A 10,348-nucleotide genomic window follows, 5' to 3' on the forward strand; every position below is an offset into this window, starting at 1 on the left:
CAGAGTATGAAGCACTCATTGCAGGACTGAATTTGGCAGCAGCAGTGCAAGTAGGTGAGATAATAGTTTTTTGTGATTCACAACTGATAGTTAACCAGACAACAGGCGAGTTTGCAGCCCGAGATGAACGAATGTCGGCCTACGCAAAGGAAGTCATCAGACTGTCAGGCTTGTTTCAGAACTGCCGACTACTTCAGGTCAGCCGAGATGATAACAGCCACGCCGATGCGTTGGCCAACCTAGCTAGTGCAGTATAACCTGAAAAAGCAAGGACAATAATGATTGACTACCTGTCGGGCCCGAGTGTTGAACCAGTAACCACAGAGCATGAAGCAATGTGCATAGACATGGGACCAAGCTGGATGGACGCAATTGTTGCGTTCCTAAAAGAAGGAAAGCTGCCAGATGACCGCAAGGAGGCACACAAGATCAGATTAAAATTGGCAAGATTCAGTCTGACAGCAGAAGGACATCTCTACAGAAGGTCCTTTACTAGACCCCTTTTAAGGTGCGTACATCCTTTACAAGTTGAAGATTTTTTATATGAAATTCATGAAGGAATTTGTGGAAGCCACGCCGGGGGCAGATCACTCGCCCATAGGGCCATTACCCAGGGGTATTGGTGGCCTTACATGCAAAAAGATACAGAAGCCTACGTGAAGAAGTGTGAACAATGTCAAAGGTTTGCACCTTTGATACACCAGCCAACTGCTGACCTGAACCCTGTATCCAGTCCTTAGCCATTTGCCCAATGGGGCATGGATCTCGTTGGGAAATTACCCCAAGTAACTGGACAAAGAAAGTACTTGCTGGTAGCAACGGACTACTTCACAAAATGGATAGAAATTGAATCTCTTGCCAAGATCCGAGATGTGGACGTGAAGAACTTCATTTGGAAAAACATTATCACCAAGTTTGAGATTCCAAGAGCAATTGTTGCAGACAATGGAACTCAATTTGACAGTAAGCTAATCAAAAACTTATGTGCAAAGTTCAAGATCAAGAACTACTTTTCAACCCCAAGCTTTCCACAAAGCAATGGACAAGCAGAAGCATCCAACAAAGTAATTCTGGATGGAATAAAGAAGAGGCTACGGGTAGCAAAAGACAAGTGGGTAGACGAATTGCCCAATGTACTCTGGCCATATCGGACTACGCCGAGAAGATCAACAGGGGAATCCCCCTTCGCCATGGCTTATGGCACAGAAGCAGTCATTCCGCTGGAAATCGGCATCCTAGGAATCAGAACCCAGGGAGTAGAGAACGGGACTAATGATGGACTCTTAGCCCGAGATCTGGATCTTTTAGAAGAAAGAAGAAAGAAAGCTGCAATCCAGCTCGCAGCATACCAGTAGCAACTTGCAAAAGCTTATAACAAAAAGGTCAATCCAAGAGAATTTCAAATTGGTGACCTCGTCCTAAGAAAAGTCGTCGGCAACAAGAAGGATCCCAGAGAGGGCAAGCTTGGCCCAAATTGGGAAGATCTCGGTACTAGGTAATGGGGCATATCGGCTTGAAGATAATGAGGGCAAAGAATTGCCAAGACCTTGGAACACTTGTAATTTAAAATTTTTCTATCATTAGAATTTCTTTGTTCCTTTGCCATTTGCCGAAGTAAATAAATAAAGATTCAGCTGGTTCTCTTTTCAAAATACTTGACATTATCTCTAGAATACATGCATAATGAGAACGCAAGTGGAACTCAGGTTCACATTAGGGGGCAGAGAGAAGAAAAGAGAAGAATAATATGTTTAACACTTGTTGAAATTTGTGGACAATTTACAAGTTGAAGTTAAACCAGGTTAAGTTAAACCGAAATCATTGTTTAACACTTGTTGAAATTTGTGGACAATTTACAAGTTGAAGTTAAACCGAAATCATTGTTTAACACTTGTTGAAATTTGTGAACAATTTACAAGTTGAAGTTAAACCGAGATCATTGTTTAACACTTGTTGAAATTTGTGGACAATTTACAAGTTGAGGTTAAACCGAAATCATTGTTTAACACTTGTTGAAATTTGTGGACAATTTACAAGTTGAAGTTAAACTGAAATCACTGTTTAACACTTGTTGAAATTTGTGGACAATTTACAAGTTGAAGTTAAACCGAGGTCATTGTTTAACACTTGTTAAAATTTGTGGACAATTTACAAGTTGAAGTTAAACCGAAATCATTGATTAACACTTGTTGAAATTTGTGGACAATTTACAAATTAAGTTAAACCGAATTCATTGTTTAACACTTGTTGAAATTTGTGGACAATTTACAAGTTGAAGTTAAACCGAAATCATTGTTTAATACTTGTTGAAATTTGTGGGCAATTTACAAGTTAAAGTTAAACCGAGGTCATTGTTTAACACTTGTTGAAATTTATGGACAATTTACAAGTTGAAGTTAAACCGAAATCATTGTTTAACACTTGCTGAAATTTGTGAACAATTTATAAGTTGAAGTTAAGCCGAAATCATTTATTAACACCTGTTGAAATTTGTGGACAATTTACAAATTTAGTTAAACCGAAATCATTGTTTAACACTTGTTGAAATTTGTGGACAATTTACAAGTTGAAGTTAAGCCAAAATCATTGATTAACACTTGTTAAAATTTGTGAACAATTTACAAGTTAAGTTAAACCGAAATCATTGTTTAACACTTGTTGAAATTTGTAGCAATTTACAAGTTGAAGTTAAACCGAAATCATTGTTTAACACTTGTTGAAATTTGTGGACAATTTACAAGTTGAAGTTAAACCGAGATTATTGTTTTAACACTTGTTGAAATTTGTGGACAATTTACAAGTTGAAGTTAAACCCAGATTATTGTTAAACACTTGTTGAAATTTGTAGCAATTTACAAGTTGAGTTAAACTAGTATGATGTTCAACACTTGTTAAAAGTTTACAAGTTAAGTTAAACCGAGAAGTTTGGCTATCCGAGGTGTGTCACGCCGAGAAGATTGCACAAAGAAGGAAGAGTATGTTAAAGACATGCAGAATATTCTAAGCAAAAGCAGTCAAAAGAAGACAAAAGTACAAGCACTCAGAAAAGAAAAGTTGTATTAATATTCAGAAAAAGCACGCCGGTCAAAAGCTTACAATTGTTCCCACAAAAAAAAAAAAAAAGCAAACGTACAAAAGACAGAAGAAAAAAGACATGAAAATTAAGATTCCTCAGCATCAGCAGTAAGCTGGGTTGGGACCTCGGAAGACTGTTGAGAAGCCACCTCGGCTGCCTTCTCCGCCGCAAGCTCAGCATCAATCTCTTGCAAGGTTTCATCAATACTCTTGTCGGCGAGGGGGACATCGGAAAAGCTTTCTCAGGAGCAGCTTCTTTGCGAACCTCCTCATCCTCCTCATCTTGAGTCAAGTCTTAGACTTGCTCATTTTGAGGAGGAGACTTGGCCCCAGTTGCTTCCTTGGGTCTTCTCACCAGGGTCTCATCTTCATATTCAGATTCATCATCGGATTGAGCTGGTGGAGGAGTTGGAGGGAACGAAAGAGGAATAGCGTCGGCTTTTTGAAGTGGCGAGTCCTCGGGGACCTCAAGCTTCTTTAGAAGAGACATCCAACCAAGGGTGAAACCCTTATTGCATGCTTGCTTCACTTGAATTTCATAAGGCTCCGTAACATTGGCCATACCTTGAGCATATGCCTTCTCATCGGCGTCCTTAATTTCAGCCTCTTTGGTGGCCAAGGCTTCTTGAAGCTCTTTTTCGGCTTGGGCCATCTTCTCCTCGACCTCTTTTCTTTGGGACTCAGAAACCTTTCTGATGGCTTCGGCAGATTCAACCTTCTCTTCGGCGTCAGTTTGGGCTTTGATTGCAGCCTCAGCTTGGTCCTCCAACTTTTTCATCTTTGATTGTAAACTCTTGTTGGCTTTTTGAAGAGTAGAGAACTCCCTCTTCATTTCGGCCAACTTCTCCCGATTTTCAAAAGATTGAATAGAGAAAGAATGGGCATGCTGGATAGCCTGAAAAAAAACACAAAACAAAAGTTATTAAGAAATTTTCTAAGTATAAGAAAGAAGGAAAAAAGTGCCAGATGAAAGACACTTACTTGAACAGAACGTTGAAGCATCAAAGCGTAGTTTTCATACTCGCTCATCTCGACGTTTCGATTAAGATCGCCGGGGAGGAGCAGAGCAGTACTGAAGGCTACGCCGATGTTGATGTCATCAGCACTATCGTTAGCCATGACTGGCTTATCTTCTAGAGTAATTTTTGGAGCCAAGAGGGCATCATTGTTTTTAGACCCCGAGGTGGTCACAGAAGATGACCTCGGCTTTTTTGATTTTGGGGATTCTGATGGCTGGGCTTCAGAGCCCCTCTTCCCAGCAGAGGGTTAAGATTTGTCACTTTCAGCCAACTTGGAGATCGGCAAAGTATCCACAGATTCAGTCTGAGTTACCTTAGCCTTCGGTTGAGCCTTCTTGATTTGTTTTGGCTTTGGAAGAGGTAGGGTTTGTGTTGGTTGTGCATCAACATCAGAAGAGATGTTGGCCAAGAGATCTTTTGCAATTGGTTTTGGGCGACCCATCTCGGTAGTAGAAACTGTTCGGTGTCAACGGCGGCGTTGTGATATTGGAATCAAGTATGGAGCCGAGGTTCATGGCTGATCAGCTGGATTGGAAGTTGACCCTTGATCTGTCCGAGATGTGGACGCAGTCTGTGGAGTCGTAGCAGAAGGTAGAGAAAGGCTTTTCTTCTTCCTCTTAGGGACGTCGGGCAGAGCTGACTTATAGATTGGGATAACATTGAGAAGCAAAGGCGCCTTCCGTTTGTGGATCGGAAGGTTCAGTAGCTTCTTCAAATCTTTGCTGGGGAGGAAAGATTGGCGAAAGTTCTTTAGAAGCTGAGGAAGAACTGCAAAGATAAAACAGCACAGACATTAGAACAGAATATTGAAAACTTTGTGCAAGAAGATAAGAAAACTTATGAAGGGTGGCCCTTACCAGCTCCTTCCCCGAAAACTGTTCGGCTTAAGGGATAAAGATGGAGGTCATCGTTTGGCTGAAACTCCCAATTGCCCGAGACAATGAAGTAATCGTCTCTAGCTCCCTTGTTAGAGTCTGGAAGGTCGACTACGATTTTATATTTAGTGGATCTCGGCTTGAGGTAGTAGACATAGTCCGTGTCTTTTCTAAGACGACACATGGTATAACAGTACTGAAAATCGGCAAGCGTAATCCTGGCATTCTCTTGTTTGACTAAAGCTATGGTACCAGTAATAACTCGGTAAGAATTGATGGCGAGTTGCATTGGGTTCAACTTATAGAAGTGAAGGATTTGACGGAAAAAAAGGGTCAAGTGAAAACCGGAGTCCACACTCAATAAAGGCAACCACAGGGAAGGGCATGGAGTTATCTGTAGGCATGATGGAGTCATCGTCCCCAGCCAACCTCAGATTGACATCGACTGAGATTTCAAACTATTGCCTAAAAAATTTTAGCTTAGAGGGGGTGTCTACCCGATGTTTCCACATACCCATAATATCAGGATAACTAAAGGTATTGGATTTCAAAAAGAAGGTGTTTCAAAAAGGGTTATTGGGACCTCAGCAAAAAACCTAGGTTTGAGCTGGTGCAGAAATTTGTAAGGGATGTTTTAGTTTTGCCCTAAATTGTGGGTTCTACAGACAAATTCCAAACCTAAATCTATGGAAACGAAGACTGAAGGCACGAATCTGGAAAAGACACAAAAAATAGAAACAAGAACGAGTTTCAGAAGCAAGAACAGAGATGGTCTATCAAGAGCATAAAGAATACAAGGAGTATAAGGCCAAGAACAGTGGCAAAAGTACAGAGAAGTGATGAAATAGTTCATGTGTTCAAGATATGGGCAAGGGTAAAGTCGAGGAAAAAAAACACATTCAGATATATGATTCACAAATTAAAATTTTGAACAAATGCAGTAATGGCAACAAGTTCAAGAAAAAAAATTAAGAAACTGAAATAAGAAGGAATAATGTATTACCAAAGGAAGAACGAAGCCGGTGTTAAATATTGCCGAGGTCAGACGACGGTGGCGGACCGGAGAATCAGCACCAACCTAGTCAAAAAAAGTGAATGCCGGTGGCTGCAGAACTTTGGAAGCTTGAGCAATGGAGGATTTCGAAGGGTAAAGCAAGAAAGAGAGAGAAAGAGCTTCAGACAAGAAAGAGTAAAGTGAAAAGACGGGAGAAAAAAAAGAGTTTTGATTAAACTTGAAACGGCGGCAAAAGAGGGCAATCAATGCGCCTAGAAAGACGGCTTTGTCAGACGGCGCACGCAGGCGCGAGGCGGTTTTTAAGCGCGTCACAGGCACGATCCAATATAGGAAAGACATGTGTCATAAACAGTTAAATTATTGTATGACAGCTCATACGCGTGAAAGGGTTCTTGAAGTTCTTGTTTTTTAACAAAGACATGTCAGCCAACATAATGATCTCGGCTAAGATACTGGAAGAAATGAATGATATAGGTTCTATCACCTCAGAATGCCGAGGTGATAGAACCTAGGGGCAGTTGTGGGGATATATTTTCTGAGTCCCAGCCCGTGGCCAAAGTGATGCCAATGTGTCAGCCGATGTGCCCCGTGTCCAAGATATGACGCCGAGATGATCTCGGTGAAGCCAAGGTAATCTCCGAAGATATTGGATTCCGAGATAAGCGGATAAGGGACAAGAGTCCTAGAATAAAGAGGAGACTTAGCTAAGATAAGGATAAAACTCTTAGGGAGTTTATCTTTATCTCTTAAGGAGTCCAAAGTAAGTACTGAACAGGAATCCATAGAAGTCAGGCTTCTATTGGGATTAGGATTGAGGTAACTATAAAAGAAAGGCACTCCCATGGGTCTAAGGTACGCAATTTATATTCTGTCTAGTGAGTTAAGCACTTTTGATTATCTTTGAGAGATATACTGACTTGATCGTCGGAGTGCCCCCGAGTGGACGAACCACCGCCGAAATCTTCTCTTTCTGTTACAGGTTAGCCAGGTGTCATCTATTCTGTCAGTGTTCTCCAGCTGAATACTGAGTTGGGCAGTGTGATCGGAAAATCACTCACACAAGTAATTTGATTGTTAGTGCATGATTTACTAAGTATTGATAAGATAAAATAAGAATTTTATTTCTTAAGATTCTAATTAATTTATTTGATTTGTTTGTTATTTGTTTTCTTTTATACCTAACTTGCTCTACAGGTTTACCTAAACGCGAAAAGAGAATATATAATGCGAACAAATAAAACAAATTGGAATCAATAAATGAGACTACTAATTTTTGTTTTTGAACAGGATAACCTAAGCATAGATAAGAATTTTGGATCTTCAGATTTTTGGACATATTTGTGAATTTAATTATTCACTTTATAGTTCAGGTTAATTTTGGATTTATTCCGTATGTTATTTTGAAAGTTTGGTAACAATTTCGATTTAATTTGATTATTTAAATTCTAGAAAAAAAAAAACAAACAAACAAACAAAACAAAACAAAACAAAGAGTTAGTTTTTTTTTTTTTTTTTTTTTTTTTGAGAATTTCAAGAGATTCGGCTAGTCAAGAGGTTTCCAACAGTATACAAATCTCCAAATAGGTTTGTTTTGGGAGAAAATTTAGCAAAACAGTTTCGATTTTTCTAATATAATATTTATGTTGCCTTATAAGGTGGATGGGTTCTAAGAGAGTATTAGTGCATGGTGGAATTTTTGGTATTATAATGTCTTTACTTTGTATTCTTTCTATTAATTAATTGTTGCATTGGTTGTGAGTTTTGTTAGAACAATCTTCTGTGTAAAATAAAATAACTTGAAATAATGCAAACAAAATAAAATAAAACTTACAAAATTTATTTTGTTGAACCGAATAGATAATTAAAGACCAAGTCGAGTGTGTGACACTTTGTCCTTAAGACAGATTCGCCCCGCTACGGTACTTATGGTTGAGTGGCGTCTATCTCCTAGGATATAATGATCTTCACAAATTGTAGTAGTACTCTAAACAATTTGTTCGACGAACCAAACCTGTATTCTAACTTTCTGAAATTTATACTAAAAGTAATATGAAGAATAATGCAAAAAATACAGAATTTAGGATAGCAAAAAGACAACAATCTGACTGAATTTTTCATCCTCCGGACTGCTAGAAAAAGGCTGTATATATAGCCAAATATTTGACCCGAACAGGTACAAATGAATCCGAACAGGTACAGGTTGAAAAAAAGGACCTGACCGTTGCTAAAAACAATTTTTCAAACTTTGAAAAAAGTATCGTTAGAGACCAAGTGCAAAACTGTTGGAAATATTTTATAATTAAACTATTTAAATAGTTTTATCAAACAAGCCATTAAGTGGAACAGTGTGTACTAACTGTTTGGAAAAATATTATTAAACTATTTGAATAGTTTAATCAATAAAAGAAAAGGTACAAATTTTAGGAAACTAAAATTTAAATTTAGAATTAAATTAAATTCCCACAATTACAAACTTTAGGAAACCACTTAGGAATCCAAAATTTGAATTTAGAATTAAATTAAATTCTCACAATAATTTTTACTGAAAAAATTCAAATGAATTTTATCTAAAAAATTAATGTTAGACCCGAAAACGACATCAACTTCCCATTCACTCTTAAATGGTTTTGACATTCCGTCTTTACCGTGTGACTTGCCACGCGGCAAGGAACACTTCACTTCTTCGGACCCACCCCAAAAAACGTTTGGGGCCCACTTATAATTGGGCTAAAAAATATGCCTATATTAAACAATTTTCTAACAATTCCCCACATGAATGGAATCTGATGGAGAGAAAATGCAACAATATGATCTAATAACAGAGAGTACATAAATTGGAAATATTCTGCAAAGGATAGGTAGCTTTTGGCTTTGAACCTTCCCTTGTGAGACACTATGGGATTTACTAGCTAACTAGTGAACATGATGTCTTGAACTGTTCAGCCGTTTGTGGAAACCAAGACAATAGAACTCACACAGTATATCTCCAGACACAGTTTAGTTCTCGCTATTGTGTTCATTTTGGCCCTGAACAACTTGGTCTTTCATGAGTGCTCTAGAGAATTGTAGCCCTTCACAAATCTCATAGAACCAGCCTAGTTCACACTCATATAGGTGATTCTTATGAAGAGTATCCTGCCATACCCCACCAGGTTTACCTAGATATAAGAATCATTAAAATTTTACTTAACCTAAAACACTGCAGACATCACTATTTCATCCTAGAAATGGGTAGGAGTTAGACTCCCCAGTGATCCTTCTGAGTCAATCACAACTCGGTTGTCCATTTGAACCTAGATCTTGGGATCTCCAGTCAACTAGGTTGGGTTGCCGTTGTGGTAACTCTTATTTAATAAGCTTAAGTCCCATTCCCCTTGATGAATTCTCAACTAACTCTCTTGTTAACCCTTTGGTTAGTGGATCCGCTATGTTATCTTTAGACTTAACATATTCTATGGAAATAATTCCATTAGAGAGTAGTTGTCTCACGGTGTTATGTCGACGACGAATGTGTCGTGACTTACCGTTATACATATGACTATGTGCTCTACCAATTACAGATTGACTATCACAATGTATGCATATAGCAGGCACCGATTTTGGCCACATTGCAATATCTTCAAAGAAGTGGCAAAGCCATTCTGCCTCTTTCCCAGCTTTGTCTAATGCTATGAATTCTGATTCCATAGTAGACTTAGCAATGCAAGTCTGTTTGGAAGATTTCTAAGATACAGCCGCTCCACAAAGAGTAAAGGCATACCCACTTGTGGACTTTGAGTCTTTAGTATCCGATATCCAATTTGCATCACAGTATCCTTCAAGTACTGCTGGATATCTAGTATAATTCAGCCCAATGTTACGAGTGAATCAGAGATATCTTAGAACCCTTATAATTGCTTTCCAGTGTTCTACTCCCGGATTACTCGTATACCCACTTAATTTACTTACTGCATAAGCTATATCCGAGCGAGTGCAGTTTATCAAGTACATTAAGCTTCCAATAATTTGGGCATACTCTAATTGAGAAATACTTTCCTGTACATTCTTAGAAAGATACAAATTAGCATCTACAGGTGTTTTAGCAAGATGATCATCATCTTTGCTGAATTTGTCAAGTATTTTCTCAATGTAATGAGATTGTGACAAAGCATATCCTTCTGATGTTTTGGTAATTTTCATATCAAGAATTACATCAGCAATGCCCATGTCCTTCATGTCAAAATGTTTATTCAACATTTTCTTGGTAGTTTTAATCATGTCATTATTACTACCTATAATGAGCATATCATCTACATAAAGACATACAATGACATAACCTTTGTCTGTGTTTCTAATATAAACACATTTGTCACACTCATTAATTT

Source organism: Camellia sinensis, chromosome 4 (assembly GCF_055761805.1).
Source record: "Camellia sinensis isolate YWXY chromosome 4, ASM5576180v1, whole genome shotgun sequence".
Classification (NCBI taxonomy): Eukaryota; Viridiplantae; Streptophyta; class Magnoliopsida; order Ericales; family Theaceae; genus Camellia; species Camellia sinensis.